Source organism: Pelodiscus sinensis, chromosome 3 (assembly GCF_049634645.1).
Source record: "Pelodiscus sinensis isolate JC-2024 chromosome 3, ASM4963464v1, whole genome shotgun sequence".
NCBI classification, from domain to species: domain Eukaryota; kingdom Metazoa; phylum Chordata; order Testudines; family Trionychidae; genus Pelodiscus; species Pelodiscus sinensis.
In genome coordinates this window covers 135962652-135980831 of record NC_134713.1, presented here as the reverse complement: position 1 = coordinate 135980831, position 18180 = coordinate 135962652, and the positions used below count along the sequence as shown (strand labels likewise).

The 18180-nt window shown below is 41.6% G+C and overlaps 1 long non-coding RNA gene across 1 annotated transcript in view; it reads right to left on the bottom strand.

Moving 5' to 3' along the window:
• The window catches only part of LOC142827656 (uncharacterized), a 66765-nt gene extending 50809 nt beyond the window's left edge, over nucleotides 1-15956 (bottom strand). The window contains exon 1 of the long non-coding RNA XR_012902364.1: nucleotides 15834-15956. This is a non-coding gene — a long non-coding RNA (uncharacterized LOC142827656). The remainder of the gene's footprint in view (nucleotides 1-15833) is intronic.
• Between the last annotated feature and the right edge of the window lie 2224 nt (nucleotides 15957-18180).

Sequence of the window (18180 nt, the reverse complement as noted above, 5' to 3'; positions counted from 1 at the left end):
ACGTCTTTGGAACTTGACTCTACCACAGCACTGTAAAGCTCTATGGTATAAATAGGAATATAGAGGAGGAATGTGGTAGGAGGCAGAGCCAGCTCCATCCTCCACACACAGAAACCTAGCAAGGCTACTGAATTCCCTTGTGGTTTTGTTTCCTGTTTTTCTAATTCAAATTTTTCACAGGCGCATCCAGAGGAGTCTTTTCTTTTTGTTCTGTACTACTTTTTAACCAATTGAGAAGAAGTCTCAAGACATTTAGCTAGATCTTATCTGGTAAATAATCCCTCATTTACTAAAATTTCACTCCTTTAGAAAATTTGCTTTCAAAAGAAATTTGAGAGCTAGATGCTGGGAAGTCAAGTTCAGAATTCTCTTCTAATTCACAGAGGAAATGGGATGTTACGGTACTTGTTAAAAGCCTTATTAAGTATAAACAAACAGGAATATTAATTAATCTTGGCCTAATATAGATCAATTGTTAACAACCGAGAGGGCAATTAGTGGGAGATAAGGCAAAGGTCGCAAAAAGCGGGAGAAAGAAGTATGCAGAATCCTGAGATTGTGGGACAGAGTGGTTGGAAGGACAATAGATGATCCAGAGGGTGGGGGAGAAAGCCATAAGTAAACAACCCCCAACAACAAGTGCCTCTTTCCTTCATAGAAGACCCAAATGTCTGTGTCCCAAGGTAGCATTAAGAAAGGTGCCCTTTCTTCTACAGAAAGGGGGGGGGGAAAGATCTGGTTAGTCTATAACTGAGAGAGATTTAGGAAACACATGAATAAGATTAGCAGAACATTTCTAAACCAGTCCCTCAGGCGAACATCCGACTCTGTTTGCTTCTTTCTTTGCCACATTATTACTTTGTATTTAATGAAAACATTGTATGAATGTTCATAATGTAATTTGTAAAACTCCATGAATAAGAAAATAGGAACTGATCTGAAATAGTTTGTATTCAGTTCGGTATTACTTTACTTTCCTTCCTTAAAATTGTTCTGCATATTATATTTGTTCCTGTTAGGCAAAACAGTGTTTTGACTGTATAAGTGGTAAATATTTATAAGTAATAAATGGAACAAACTGGTGATTGAATCAACATGTCCTTATAGTAAGTTTAAAAAAAAAACCTTCGTTTTTGCAAAGAACAAAAATTGCATTCAGTTAATTTGTACAGTAATTACTCGTTTAACACGTGCCTACTTAACACGTTTTCGCAATAGCACAATTTTTTTTAGGGAACATTTTTTGAATAACACAACTGTCCCCGTAATAACACGAAAATAATCAAATAGTAGACTACTTCACACGGAAGTATAAGTTGGTGAAAACAATGGTAATATGCATGAGCGGATGAATACACATGGTCACAGCACTCCTCTGCTCACTCACATGTTTATCTTTGTGTTTTAACAAACCACGGTGACTTGTGTTGCTAGATATCTAATCTTGACATTGACAACCCAGCACCAACAAAAAATTGACTTTGCCACCACCACCTGAAACGCAACCCCAACCTTTTCCACTATTTTTAATGGGAAAATTGACCCCGCATAGCACGTTTTTGCTTAGCACGAACATTTTCAGAATGCATCTATAGTGTTAAATGAGGAATTACTGTACTTCCATCATGTGTTAACTGTGTGGTGCCCAAACACTAAGGCCACGACTAGACTGGCAAGTTTTTCCACAAAAACAGCTGCTTTTGCAGAAAAGCTTGCCAGCTGTCTACACTGGTGGCTTTGAATTTGCACAAGAACAAGAATCTAATGTAAGATTGTCAGTGTTCTTCCGCAAATACAATGACTCTCCCGTTTAGGAAAAAACCCTCTTGCACAAATGCTTTTGTGCAAGATGGCCAGTGTAGACAACTGAGAACCGTTTTGCGCAAAAAAGCCCGATGGCGAAAATGGCGATCGGGGGTTTCTTGCACAAAACTGCGTCTAGTTTGGCACGGACGCTTTTCTGCAAAAAGTGCTTTTGCACAAAAGTGTCTGTGCCAATCTAGACGCTTTTTTCCACAAATGCTTTTAACGGAAAAACTTTTCCATTAAAAGCATTTGCGGAAAATCATGCCAGTCTAGATGTAGCCTAAGAGTATGTCTATACTACAGAGGAAGATAAAAGCTGCTGCTGTTGATCCCACAGGGTTCAAATTAGTGGTCTAGTTAAAACAGCTAATTCGAAGTGAGAGGGGCACTCTGGTTGATGCCAGTAACCCAACTTTCATGAGGAGTAAGGGAAAGTCAAAGGAAGGGCATTTTTCCTTCAACTTCCTGCAGTGTAGACAGCATCAAAACCTGATTTAAGCTATTTCGACTTCAGCTACACAATTCACGTAGCCGAAGTTGTGTATCTTAATTTGACATTGTCCTGTAGAGTAGACACATTCTAACAGAACTGGGACAGTATCTTCCATGTCTTACACAGGGCTTGATTCAAATGTGTTTGTATTATCTGACCTGCTTAAGTTATTGAGCACAGTACAAATCCAGATAGCCACTCAGCTACATTTTCCCATTACTCCTTCTCACTTCTCCTGATTTAAAAGGTCTGGCTATGTCATTCTGTATCATCTCAATCCCCCAGTACTTTGTTTGTACAAAGGATTTGAATGTGTGTTACAGAGCTGCAAAATTCTCAAACACTACTATAATTGCGAACAGAAAACATGCCAGTGATGTCATCCCCATTTAATGCTTTGATTTTTTTATTAACTATGAGTAAAGCTTATTAAAATGTATTGGGCAAACTTCATTCCCTGGTTAAAAATGGGGCTAGGTCAGGAAGCTCTTCTGTCTAAATGATATACATGATAAATAACAGGATTTGCAGAAGCTACTGATGCTTTTTCGCCCTTCACAGTACAATTTTAAATATTTTTCTTTTTTCCTTCAATATTTCTTCATCTGGCTTAAACAGGAATCCTCTAAGAAGTTAGAATTCTGAATCCTAAACTTTAGTCTGTTAAAGTGCAAATTTTTGTTGCAAAAAATCAGGACCTCCTAATTTATGTGAATAGACACGCAAGATGGCAAAAGTATAAAGTCTGCATTTTTTTCAAATGGCTTTCTGTATTATGTGCTTCTGGTTCATGTGAAAATGCATAATTTTGGGCTGATTCCACAGAGAAGTTTTAGGAATGCATGGCTGTTGTATACCCAGTACTAAATAGATACCAGTGCTGATGAATGCTGGGGGAAAATATTGCAAAATGATATAGATTCAGTCTGGCTTGTTATTAGAGTTTAGTATTTGTCAATTTGCAAAGCCTTGATATAAATGTATTCCATTTCAAATACATATGTAAGCTAGACACATGTGTATTCTACTTAGAGCACAGGTGTTTTGAGGAAACTCAAATAAAGAATAGCACCATCAGATATTCATTTCTTCACTTGTGATAGTCTGAGGAAGTTTCCAAGTACCAAAAATAATTATGAATAGTGATTGGTTTGTAAGCACATTGCAGAGCCAACATAAGTGCAAAATATTCCTTTTTTTTCAAATTTAGAGAACATGGTTGTGCACAGCAAAAAAAAAAAAAAAAGGAGAGAGGGGGAAATCCTGCCCCAGATACACTATAGAGTGGAGCTTGAAGAAAGCTATGTGTTCATATAAGGTTGAGGAAATAATTGATGCCTGTGTGGTGCATGTTTGTTTCATTGATTGAGGGTGGGAGAATTGATAGGCAGGGTCTCTCTTATGGCAAGACAAAATCAGTCTATCACCTGGAAAGATTGTGAATAGAGTTCACAGCTGTCATTTATTTATATCACCCGGACCAAGAAACTTGTGCATTTTGACATTTGTACAGAGCTTTGCTTTCATGAAGTTTGGGAGGAACTGCTGTTCACATGAAAACTTACATTCACGTGCAAAAAGGTTGTTCATGTGTGATCGAGGCTATTCCTTCTCGAATACATGTGCTGTTTTATTTTTTATTTTTTAGAGGTACAGACAGCATCAAATCCTGGATCAGAAACAATACCATGAGATTAAAGTAACTAATCAGACACCAACAATAGACTGTGTGAACAATTTTGGAACACCTCATCATTTGAGATATATTTGCACAGAGTATTTAGTGTGTTTTCCCATCACAAATATTTTCAGAAATGAGGCTCAATTTAAGAACAATTCACTAGTTGGAACCTCTCCAGCCTGGCATGCTTGGGACCTGACAGGTGCCGAATCAGAGAATTTGACAAACCAAGGGACATCAATATTGTAGCGAATGGATCTCTTTTTATTTTTATTTTGCCAAGGTGTAAACCAGTTCACCCCCAGAGTCCACTCTGAGTTAATTGGGGTACAGAGAGTTCAGCCTGAGAAGTCACACTTAAGGCCGGTGGCCCTTTTATCACGCACACTCGCGTTACACCCGAGCCGGTCGGCCTGCTGGCGGAGTAGGGGGGTTCGGGCCCACCCCCTCTCCGAACCCCGGCCCAGGGCCCTAAAGGCAGGGACCCGTGGTCCCTCCCTTGCGGATGGGGGAACGCCCCAAAACACACCCGCTCACGGGCTCCACGACCCCGCCCTGGGCCGCTTCCTGCTCCACCAGGCCTCCCGGCCCGCTTCCCTTGACCCTTCCTGTCTCACCTCTCCCTCCGTTTCTCCCCGCTTTGCTCCATCCACCGTGCTTCCCTCCACCGTGCCAGCCCTTGGTTTAAATCCCCCGCCGGCTCCATTCCCCCCCTTGCGTCACTTCCCCTGCGACGCCTCCTGGCCGCCCCTCGCTTATGACGTCATCATTCGGCGCCTGCCCGGCCCCTTCTTCTTGGGCCCTGCTGGGCGGCGCACGCTGCCCCCCGACGCTCCCTGTGCCGGCTGCCGGTGTGCCCCGGGGGCCCGCCACGGCAGGCTGGGCCGTGTTCCCCGCCCCCCGATGTACCTGCCCGGTGCCTCCCGGCGCGTCCTCCGCGCGGGGCGGGAGTGCCCCGTCCCACCGCCCGGCGCCTCCCGGCGCACTCTCGGTGCGGGGCGCGAATGCCCCGTCCCACCGCCCGGCGCCTCCCGGCGCACTCTCGGTGCGGGGCGCGAGTGCCCCGTCACACAAGGAGACTAAACATAACAATGCTGCTAAATAATGTATGACACCCTATATAAATCTATGTCTAGCCAAGGCTTATCAGCTCTCTTAATTATAAAGTATTAGTATTGCTACACAACTTTATTATATTGTCCCAAGGAAATAGGTAGATAAAGCATAAAAACCATGCTTACAGTTAGTGGCACAACTAACACTTCCACTACTTGCTAGGCTCTTTAAGGTAAATTAGAGCTAAATAACAGCCCAAAAACTCAGAACCAGGATTTGTTGTTGTAAACAAACCGGGGAAACTTGGCCACACCCACGGTAAGAGGACATTCAGCTGACTAAAATCATGTTGGACCATGAATCTTGCTGGATCAGAGAGGGCACACTAGAGAGATTCAACCTGTAGTCTGTATTACAGTCAACAGAATTACTTTCACCGAGGCCACATTTTCAAAAGAAGTCTCTGTTGTAGCATGCCCCCATTTTTGGAAGCCCCCTCAATATACCTACAGTGTCTAAAGTGGAGTATTCAAAATCTCAGACCACCAAATCATGGATGGCATTTAAAAATTGTGGTCACCAACTCTTAGAGCAATGTTATCCTCTCAGATTGCAACTCTGGTATTCTATTCTCCCACCAGGCACAGATCCCCACTGACATCAAAAGGGAGTTTGAGAAATCACGAGTCAATATTTACTCTGTGAATCTCAGATTTTGCCTTTGATTAGATATTTATCCATGCAAATAAGAACCATTTTACTATGCCCTAATCAGAATCATACACAAAGTCAACAATCACATTTTCATCTCTAACTTTTTTCATCTTTTAAATACTTCCAAATTAGCACAATCTGAGGTTGGTAGGCACTTGTATACAGTTCCAAAACAATAAGCTCTGCACCACAAACCATTTTTTAGAGGAGGAGTATTGCATGCCATGCTTGTCTACAATGTTTTCTGGGGCTCCTAGATCTCCAGGGATTTAAAATCAAATTTAATTGTAGTTTGGCACAAATGAACTCCATTACCAAACTGCACATTTGTACTGATCATGCAAAACACAAATGAACCTCCACAGTTAAGTGGAAATTGAGGAATAAATTTAAGACTGAAATCTGTGCAGGCTGCTATCCATATCTGTTTCTTTGGGTGGTTGCCTGGGATATCTTAATGGGTTATTGTTCAAAGTAAAGACTGGAAAACTTCCCCAGTGAACAGAATTCAAACTAGTCAAAAAGTAATTCATATTATGAAGAGAGGAAAGAGAATAAGCATTACACTGTTATGCATTTCCCATGGAAACAGGTCAGGTTCTTTTTCTCTTTAGAACACCTCTACGTGACTTGAAAAGGCTGTTTTATGAGTATTGCATGAAATTTCTTTTCTCTAACTCATTGCAATCTGTCTCCAGTCCTTTCCACTCAAATATTCCATCCAAATCTTAAATGACTTCTTGTCTAACACGTGGCATCTGTATATCCTCTTTGACCCTCCTGCTACCTTTGATACCATTGATCATTTTGTCCTTGGGTTGATTCTTACTTTTACCTTGCTCAGGTCTGGTCTACATTGAAGGGTAAAGTCAACTTAAGATATACAACTCCAGCTACATTAATTACACAGCTGGAGTCAAAGAATCTTAAATCACATTTTGGCACATTCCTCATGGCGGGAGGTTGACAGGAGCACATGCTCCCATTGACTTTCCTTACTTCTCGTGAGGAGTAGGACTATCAGTGCCAATGGTAGTGCCCTCTCAGTTCGAATTAATGGGTCTTCACTAGACCTTCTAATTTGAACCCCAGAAGTTTGACTGTGGCAGTGTCAATCTTCCACATAGTGTAGACAAGCCATCACTGCACATTTAGCATGTGCCTTCATGGCTCCCTTTCTTCTCTCCTCAGTATGGGATGCCTCAAAGGGTTCTATCTTTGATCTCACTTGTCTTCTGTCTCTACACTTCAGTAACTGAGGGTGCATCTACACTGCACGCTTATTTCGGAAAAAGCTATTCTGGCAGATATCTTCCAGAATAGCTTATTTCAAAATAGACTAATTTTGAGGCTTCCCTGTAGTGTGGATGCTCTAAGGCAGGCTCCCTAATGTGGAGATGCTATCTCAATTTAGAGCCCCAGGAGGCACTGGGGAGGAATAACTTAGAATGGCCCAGCAAAGGAGCTATTTTGATATAGCAGCAGTGAAGTGTTCATACACACCCTCTTCCGAAATAATTTTTTTTTTTTTGGAAGAGGCATTATTCTTCATGGGATGAGGTTTACCAACATCAGAAAAAGCCCTCCATTATTTTGATTTTCTTTTGAAATAACACAATTGCTGTGTGGATGCTAGTACGGTTTTTCCGGAATAATGTCTGTTATTCCAGAATATCGATGCAGTGTAGATGCACCCTGAGTGACTCTCATAGGGTTTTTTCTATTACTTTCATACTTAATACTTTTCTAGGCCTGCTGTGTAATTTTCCCTCCAATCTTACTTATCTGTCCATTCACCATATTCTGAATGGCTCACACTCATCTCAAGCTCATTAGGTCCAAAAATAATGTATATATGTTTCCACTTTTAAATCCTTCCTCCTTTCTTTCTCCATTGCTGCTGAGAATTCTACCATCCCCCCTCATCTCTCACTCCTGGTGACATCATTCATATTTTCTTTATGTGATTTCATGTAGCCAGGCTGTCACTATAGTATGTTGAAGTCAATGGGAGACTTTTGATTGTGTTAATGACAGCATGGATTGGACCTTAAGGCTACTTCTACACTGCAGCCTTTTGTGCAAAAATCCCCTTTTGTGCAAGACCCATTTTGCCTCAAAAAAGGAGGTATATAGGATCTTGCAAAAAACACCCCTGACTACACTGCTTGTTTTTGCGCAAAAACCACTTCCACATAAAGCATTGGCAAAGAATATGCAAATGACAGCATGACAAATGCTAATGAGTGCTTCATTTGCATTGTTTCTGCCGACAAAAGGCTGCAGTGTAGATGTAGCCCCAGTATCATCTTCATTTCCCCAGGACATTTTGAATATATCTCATGTTGTTTTCCGATGTTTGTCTTCCCGATCGTAAGCTCTTTGGGCCAGATATGCTCTTGATAAATGCAGCCTGCTGCAATGCTGAGCTCACTCTATCTATTTAATAATTTACATATTAAATATATGTACAAATTAAACCGCAGTGTGAGCTCTAGAGGTCAGATCTAGATCACACTGCAGATCCAAACATTCCCTTAGTACAGAAGTGGTGTGTGGAAAACCTTCAAAATCTGGATTTGGACTTCCCCAAAGTTTAGGAAGGTTGGGTTTGGGGATATTGATTCCTATCCTTAGGTGGTATATGGATTTTCTAAACACACACATATTTCTCCCCATAAACATTTCCCTAACTGAGAATTTCAGTACATCACAGGGCTGGGGATTTTACTTCCAACAATGGGTCAGTTCTAGGTGACTGACATCAGACATATTTATTCAGCAAATGGAATACTCCCACCTCCACTTTTAATCTTAGGTTAGAATACTTGGAAAAACTTCAAAGACAAAAGTTCCTCGCAAGCTTCTGACCTGCTCCTACTGTACCTATAGCCAAAATAAAATCTCCTTTTCTTTTAATGTGGGGCAAACCACAGTACAGTAAAACATCTAAAGAAATAGCCTTTAAAATCTCTGGAAGTTGCACCTGGGTGTAACCAAAGCAGAATTTATGCCACAGCAGTTTGGCTCCTTGTAGACAAATGTGCTCCCATGGCAACCCACACTTGGCCCCTGCTAGGAATACTTGCTACATGGGTAAATTCATTAATCAACCTGTGACTTCATTACCCTTGGCATGTCACAGCACTGAATACAATGTATTTTGTTACTGCAGCCTGATAATTACAGCAGCTGGGAGATGCTGCCAAGAGAGATGTCACAACGAGAGACGTTGAGCAACACCTTCCCCGGAACAGCCCATTACCTAGTGGTAAGGATGCTACTTGAAACAGAGTAGAGGGAGTAGAGATTTGGATCTCGCACCTTAACATTGTGTAAGTGCTCTAGACACTGAGGGTATGTCTACACTACAAAGTTAATTCGAATTAACGGACGTTAGTTCGGATTAACTTTGATAGGCGCTACACTAGCGCTCTGCTAGTTCAAACTTAATTCGAACTAGCGGAGCACTTAGTTCGAACTAGGTAAACCTCATTCCATGAGGACTAAGCCTAGTTCGAATTTACTAGTTCAAATTAAGGGCTGTGTAGACCCTTAAGTCGAACTAGTGGGAGGCTAGCCCTTCCCAGGTTCCCCCTGGTGGCCTATCTGGGCACAACCAGGAAAACGCCTCTCCTCTCCCCCAGCCCCGGGCCCTTAAAGGGGTAGACTGTGGCCAGACAGCACTTCCTTGCGATGCTGGGAAGCGGTTGCCCCAGCGAGACCCCCACCCCTGATCCTTGAGTTTCCCCACCCCCTCCTTTCCCTGGCTTCCCCCTTCCAGCTCCCTCCTCCCAGTTTTCCCCTCCCCTCTCCCACCCTCTCTCTTCCCCTCTCCCACTCCTTTTCCCAGTCTCCCCGAGTTCTGTTCAATAAAAAGAGTTTCTATTTTTAAACATACGTGTCCTTTATTTTGTATATCAGGAAGGGGGGCTAGGGAGGGGTAAGTGGAAGGAGGAGAGGGAGGAATGGGGTAAGACCCCCGATGGGGAGGACTGGACTGGCTCTGCGGGCTCCTCGGGGTGGAAGCTCTCCTGCAGCCCCCCGATTGACCCCCCCCCCCGGATGGCAGCCTGCGGCAAGTGCAGCCAGTCTGATGGCCGAGTGCTGTGATGTGCCCAGTGTGGGCATTCTGGGCACTCCAAGCCAGGACTGCTTTGCAAGCAGGGCACCCCTGAGAACTGTCTGTCCGGGGTGGGGGTCGGGTCCCTTTAAGCACAGGCCTCGGCTAGCCTGAGACAGCAGCTCCGCACTCTAAGTCCTCATCTGATGCCCTGCCGGCACTGCTTCCGGCCATCCTTAACCCCGGTTCAGGGTCCACTTAATGTGGACATGCTAGTTCGAATTAGCAAAACGCTAATTCGAACTAGATTTTTAGTCTAGATTCGTTAGTTCGAATTAGCTTAGTTCGAATTAACTAATTCTAACTGTTAGTTCGAATTAACGTTGTAGTGTAGACATACCCTATGTTAGTTCGAATTAGCGATGTAGTGTAGACGTACCCTGATATAGAAGAGTCTAAGTGCTTCACTACTGGGACATTTGTTGTGAGAAAGGACAGACTGGTCTTAAGACACCTAAGTGGACACTGGGACTTAGGTGCCTAGGTCTGAGCCAGAGAGAGGGGTGGTCTTAAGCCATATCTCTCTCCTCAATATTTCTACCTCACTAGCTTAAGTGGCTTCCTGTTCAGCGTACTAGTTCCTGTGAATCCCTTTCTGAAGTGCCTCCCTCTCCCCATCTATAATATAGGAAGCCTTAACATCTAACTTGGTGCTGAAGATTGTACGGGGTAGCAGGGCACCTAAAGTGAGGCCCAAATCTTCCACGCTTCTGGATATCCACACACCATAGCTGAAATAACACCCTCTTCTATGGAGCTGAGCTATGGTGATCCAATGCATTTATAACCTTCCGTCTTGATTAACCAGGTATGAAACCACATAATTAAAGATGTATAGTTGGGTCAGACTACTCCAGGTTGTCTGCTCAGCCACAGGAAGAATAGAAAAATAATGAAAAGAGAAAGTTCTTTGCCAAACTTGCAACCTGTCAACTTTTCTGCAATTTGCTATTGTGTAATAGTTATTATAGAGCAGCCTTGCATAATATCTAGCAAGAGCAAATGCGTCATGTTGACAAAATCATGATTATTATTCACAGAGTTGTCTCAATAGTCTGCTTACTGCACAATTCGCTGAGTAAGTAAGAAATCTATTTTTGCCACAGATTGAGTGGTGCATTTTAAAATAGCAAAATTGAATCTGAATCGGCCTTCTCCATCTAAGTTTCATGGACCCACCCAAAACTCAAACGACACCATTATTCTGAAACGCAAATGGAAGGGTCAGAGAGACCAATAGAATTCCAGACTTTGAAAGACTTTTGAACTATTTTCATACATGAAAGCCTCATAAGACTTGTTTGTGTTCATGATCAGTAAATATGCCTTCACTTTACTTTGCACAGCTGGCACACATGCTCATATCTCCTCCTCACTGCTCCAGACCCCAGACTGTGGAGCTGCTGGTTACTGTAGCTCAGGAACAGGAAAGTAGAAGCAACACAGGATTCCGATGATCAGGCACCTCCAAACTTCATTCAGCTTTTCCCTTATGAACAGTGGATTGTCATTCCAAGAACTAGGGCATTTTCTGTGTCACAGATATGGGGGCTGGAGTTGCTCATTAATGACTTGGGTTTCATCATTTAAAAAAAAAAAAAAATTAATGTGATTTTGCCAGTGTCTACAATGGAAGCAGAATTGGACTTGGTGCATATTAACAAGTCTCCCAGGAAAGAGAGAGGGAAGGATTAGAAACATTCCGAATGGATTTTGACACATCAGCTGCAATTTTATTAAAATACATATTCAGAAACATGGGCCATAGTTCTTATAGAAAAGAGCAGATATTTCTGATCACTTGACTACAGAACATTACAAAATATACTTCCCAGCATCTTCCCATGAACATTACATTCCAGAGGTATACACATCAACTTACGGGATCAGGTGTTGAAATTCAGTGCCAGGCAGGGTGGTTTCCATTTAGATGGTATAGGCAAGGTATTTTCTTAGTTAGTGTAACTGATTTACTTGCAACAGGTAAACACATCTTCTTTCCCTGAACAGCCAGAGGAAGAAAACAGCCCAAAGGATGTATATACACCCACACTTAAACCAAACTATTATTTTGAAACAATAATGAAAGGATGAGCAAGACCAATGGAATTCTAGACTTTGGAAGAATTTTGAACTATTTTCATATAGAAAAGTGCCATTTGTGTTTATAGCCATTCAATATGCTGTAGTTGCACTGTAATTTGCAGCATTATCACGTTTTTCATGACACGCAACTCATTTTTTGCAGAATCCCCAGGCCAGGCACTTCTGTCTTTTACATACAACAAACAAACACTCTCTTGCTTCTGTTTTTCTCCAGGGATCCACAGAGGCTTATATCAAAGGCAGAGTAGACTGCCTGCTGAGTGTTGACACAACAATGCTGTCCCAGTGCTCTGTCACTGAAGGTTAACATGTAGGATTCAGGGTTAGCTTCACACTGCTGGATTCTAAGCCACATGGGCAGGCTCCAGAACACTAGCCCATTCTATTCTTTCTAGCTGTTTTTATTATGCAAAATAACTTCAGGGCAGCTATTTACTTTAACAAGGTCTGTGCTTGTCTTTTCTTCTGAGGCCCTATTAGGTGAGCCATTAATCTCTCTTTCATAGAAGTATGTCCTGCACAATGTTTAACTACAACTTATATTCCCCCCATGTGTGCCTGCTTATCAGAGGTAATGTATTACTGAGGTACTTGAACACTGTAAGAGCAATATAACTCTAGTCTACCTAATTAATTAATGTTTTATTAACGTTTTAATGGTCATAGCACCTGGAGTCTTTATTAAGTGTTGGGACTTCATTGTCCTAGATAATTTGCAGATGTGCAGTAGGAAGAAAAGACCTTCCAGTGTCAATAGACAAAACAGATCAAAGTTGGGGGAGAGGACTAATAATTTTTCCCATTGTACCGATGAGGAGCTGGGTCAAAAAGTTACACTGTAAAAAGCTCCCCCAGAGTCTCAGAGCCCAGGTCAACAGTTTCAAGTTTGCACTACAAGGCAAAAAGCAACAGTAAAGATGATCTGGTGAGGAGTGGGTTTTAAAGCTCAAACTCCAGGCTGAGTGGGAATGTCTACAGTGCTCATTTGTAACCCTATAACATGATCCCAAGTCTGCAGATCAGGACACTGGTGTGGATCTTTTTTTTTTTTTTTTGCAGTGTATACATACCCTAAGAGATCAAGCTACTTGCCCAAAGCATACACCAATGCTAAAATCACCATCTACTTCTACATGTATTGTCCCTTACAAAATGCAAACCCAAGGTCTGGATTTCACCCTCGCTTAGGTGGATATGATAACAGGGAGACCCAACTTAATAAAAAGTACAAATACGCTTTTTAGAGTTAAAGGACTAAAAAACTGTGCAGAACACATTTAAAATAGAAAACTTTCCCTTAGTGCAATCTTGAAACATCCTTTTCAAACTGAATAAATGGTGCCTCACAGCAAATATTGGTAGCACTAAAAGGAAATCTTTTCAGTAGAAACCTAGTGCAATATTAGAAGTCATCATGTTATTCGAGAGATAGGTAACAAAGGAAAAATGTACATAAATCCCAGTGACAGGAAGTCTTGAGATGCTTGAATACAAAGGATGCTTAAAAGGATAGTTACCTTCCAACTAATAGTTCCTGGGTCTGAAAATCCCACTATAATATTACCAGTAACTTATTATTAATAATTATAAACTTCCTAAAAGAACAAAAATAACATATGAAGGTCTCTCCTGGTTTACCATGACAGTGAGTGTAAACATACATCATAATTAAGACTTCACTAGTGATATTTAGACATAGCTTATAGTACAAAGTGGTGCAGCAGCATGTTATCTAAAGGAAAGACCTGGAAGACAGAATGTCTCCTGAAGCTCCAGGGATGTAGATGTGCCTGCCTGCTCAGAGGCTCTCTGTAGGGACAGTTTACAACAGTCCACTGAGGTAGCTGGCTCCACTGTTTAGTCACCCTGCCACTAGTCATCCTCCCACAGGGGAATAAAGGCAACTGCATTTCAGGCTGGCAGTTATGTGAGAGACAGCAAGAGAAAAGCAGGATCCAGCAGTTCACGAAGGTGGGGTTTTCATGTGGTCTTCTGGTTCAATCAAGGGTTCATTTTATTCCTCCACTCTGCCACAAACTTCCTGTCTGTGGTTTTGAGCAAGACATCTGGTCTCTCTAGGCCCCCAATTCCCTAGTATTGCGAGCTGTCTGCTAGGCTGTGTTGGTACAAAAAAGAGAGTTCCATTTTTCAGGGATTCCTTCTCAAAATTTAAATAACACCAGTGTAAGTCCCACCAAGGAACGTGGGGAACAATTTACACTATCCTGGGCACCAGTGAAAAGCAATACTTCCCCATTCACAAGCACTGAGTAAAGGGTTTCAAATGAATGAGGTTGGGGGGGGCGGGGAGTGGAAGGTGGGAGGGAGAAGAGAACACACTTTGGAAAACAAGCATTTAATACATTAACAAGATGTCCCTCCCCCCCTCCCTAGGAGTTTTAGCAGTCCTAACGCCAATCCAAGTCTTGTAGCTGTGAGTGTCCAATGCTTTCTAACTCTTTCCCTGTTCCCCAGCTTCCCCAGTCTCTGTTGTCCAGGTTTGGTGGAGTTCAGGAATTCTGGCATGTCAATCTTCAGGGATTGCCATCTGAGCTGTCCTGGGTGCTCTGCCACTGGATGGGGTTTCAGCTTTGATTGCTATGTTGAGAAGCCCACACTGGAGTACCTCAAGTAGGCTGCTACTCCCTGTAGCGTCAGCCCAAACCTTGGCTGCGCTGTCTGCTACCTCAGTTCTATCTACAGTCTTGAACCACACTCAGCTCAGCTCTGTCCACTGCCTCCAGACCACCGGCAGTCTTAAACTGTCTCTGTGCTGAGTCTTCAGAGAGGGATTAGTAGCATCTAAGTCCCTTGACAGAGTCTCCCAGGTACAGTTTACCAGAAGAATATAAGATAAGGTTGCCAACTCTGAGTTACACTATTCTGGAACATATTTTCCCCCCAATATGACATAGTGTAATTTTCTTAAAATATTCTATTAAAATCTTTAGGATTGTTTTCAATAGTCACCGGGGGATTGACACCAATTCTGAGAGGCTCTAGGTCAGTCCAGGAGGTTTGGCAGTTGTACTAGAAGAGGCAGTGTTTCCACTTATTCATGCCACTCAACCGTCCAAGCACTGCTACACAATTGCGTCAGTCAACAGTCTTTGTTAGTGTGACCTTTTCACCTCAGGCACTTTTGGAGTTGATTTCCTGTCATTTAATATCCAAGACTGTCATATAACTGTAATGCAGATGAGGCCTGGCTCATTCACACATTCCTCCTTGCTCACCAACCGATTCTCCCCCATGAAGCTTCTACACATTTGGCATTCTCAAGCAGCTGTAGATGCTTCTCTTCCTATTCACCAACAAGTACCAATAACGAGCTCCTTATTCTCCAGGTTGCAGGCCACAGGATGTACAGTGAAAGGAGAAAAAATAATAATCCCTTTCTTCCATCCTGTGTCTGATCTGTTTGTACAGACTGCAACATTTTGGGGAAGGGACTGTCTCTTACTATGTATTTATACATGGTACAGTGCAATTGATTCTTAATGTTGGTTATGGCCTCCAGACATTACTATAACACAAATAAAATTACACAACAATAGACAAGACATTTTACAGGAATCTTTTAAAAGTAAAGAATTCAAACACCAATAAAAATGCCAAGAACACAATTGGAAATCAGCTCTTATCCTATTTGAAATGTCCAAACTAATCTTATAAAAAGGTTCAGAGGATTGGATCTTAAAATACTTTAGTTTACAGCCTAGCTCAGTCGCCATCTAAAAGAGGCAATGAAGCATGAAACATAATGTAAAGGGGGAAGGGAATTAGAGAGAAGGTACAGTAAGAGGCTAGCCTGCCACTGTGAATTGAGAAGGAGTAAGGAGTATTTTACTCACAGAATTAAAGCACTAGCAGAAACGTCAGCAAAGATGCACATTCAGCAGATTTTCTCTCTTTTTGTTGTTGTTGTTGTTATTAATTGCTTGGTGAGTTGAAGGCCCGAAGGCAATAAATCCCAAGTGTATTTAACTGAATGGTGATACGTAGCTTGGAAATCATTAAACCCCCCCCCCCCCCCCCCCGTTTTGCTTAAGGCATTTGCATTTAGATGTTTCAAGTTTGCAGCAGAAAAAATGTGCTCCATGTTGAGACACAGTGACATCATCGTGAGGACAGATGAAAGCCTACACAAATAGGCAAAAGCGGATTTCCTGAGAACTGCATCCACTGGTAGAGCTAGTCATTAATCTTCATTGCAATTTCATTATTACCATATTTTTCAATTTAGAGATTCCTACATGAGGACATGGCGTGAGATGAACTTTGTGCAATAACCATGAAAATGTGAGGGCTTTCTGATTGCATTAATTGCAAAGAAGTCTTTCTAAAATAAACATTTCCTTCTTGAAATGAGGCTGTGTCCTAAATTGAACATATGCTTCCAGATTCAAATGGATTAATCAGGAGGTACCAGTAAAATAATTTACAGAGCAAATATGAATTACAGTGCAATTGCATGAAAAATAAAGCAAAAGCATTTTGTATATTTAATAGAACATTGAGAACACATTCTAACAATGTAATTTAAAATTTAACTGACCTTTTTTATTATGACGAGCCTGTCTTTATCTCCATAGCCAAAGGTTGTAACAAGGTTTTATTTATAAGAAAGATTTTGGTTACTTGCCTTTATTTCCTGTATTTTTTTTAAATATTCATCTGTGATCAGGTGATAAAAACATCCTAGTTTGCGGTGCATCAGACAACCTGCTTTTAATATATGGATGAAATTATCTGGGAACCAAATATGGTGCTAATACTAGATGATATAAATATGTGTTACAGAGTGAGTGATAGTTAACGGCTATATTTAAGGCCCCGAGGAAATCAATAATTTTACATTTGGTTTGTGGTAAAAAAAAAAAAAAAAACAAGGGGCCCACACTGACTAGTGAAGATAAAAATAAATGTTGATCAACTACTTCAGTTAGGCCAGGTCTACACTAAAGAGTAAAGTCGACTTAAGATATGCAATTTCAGCTACATTAATTACATAACTGCAGTTGAAATATCTTAAATCACGTTTTGGCACTATCCATACAGGAGGAGGTAGATAAGAGCACATGCTCAGATTGACTTCCCTTACTCTTGGTGAGGAACAGGACTACCAGCGCCATTGGGAGCGTCTTCTCAGTTCGAATTAACAGGTCTTCACTAGACCCGCTAATTCGAAACCTCGAAGATTGACCGTGGTAGTGTCCATCTTTCATGTAGTGTAGACAAGCCTTAAGGGCTGATCCCATGACATAGTAACCAGTGGCTGTCTTTCCACTGGCTACCAAGAGGTATGAATCAGGCTTTGGATGAGTACAGCGCATGAGGCAAAGGGTCCAGTGAAAAAATAAGCATATAATAACATCATTATACATGCTGTTGCCAAGGCAACATTAATTCTGGTATTTACTTAGAATACTTAATAACATTCTTTTAACATACATTTTGTATGTAATATACCCAGTGGACCTAGGTATAATTGTGGGCAGTAGCTCTCTAGCTAAAATATTATCCTAGTCAAAGAAGATGCAGGCAGAGAACAGCTTATTAAAACTGTAATTCTCTTACTGAAAAGTTCTCACAGTTTTGTAACATTATATTTCAAATGGAGTTTCTCAATGCAGTGTTTCTCGGAGTCGTAGAAATTCAGTTGAAAGCAACTCATCTGGCGCTGCTTCTGCTAGTTATATTCTTAATAGTGGCAGTGCTTAAGAGATGGTCCACAAAAGCTCATCACCTAATAAACCATCTTGTTAGTCTTTAAAGTGCTGCATAGTCCTGTTTTTTGTTTCAGCTAGACTAGACTAACACGGCTACATCTCTATTACTTAAGAGTAATGGTCGAGTTCCTCAGCCCTGTTAAATCCAGAAGCACCAAGAAGTGTTGAAGTTATTTAAATGGATCAGCGTAGGTTCTCCATGTCTAAAGGAATCATCCAGTCTCATAGGCCCAGTGAAGTCAGTTCAGTGCTATGCTCCATCCATCCAAGGTGCCTTGTTGCAGGGCACTGCTGAAGAATGAGGAACTTGACCAGACCATCCTGTTGCTTCATTGATCCTTGATCTGCTGGAATGGTGCAGGTTAGAGCAGCCAACATATCAGGAAATCAAAAGGAAGATTTATGACCACTTTTACACTGTCAATAGATAATGAAGAAACTATCCTGAGGAAATGTTGGGAAGTTTTTG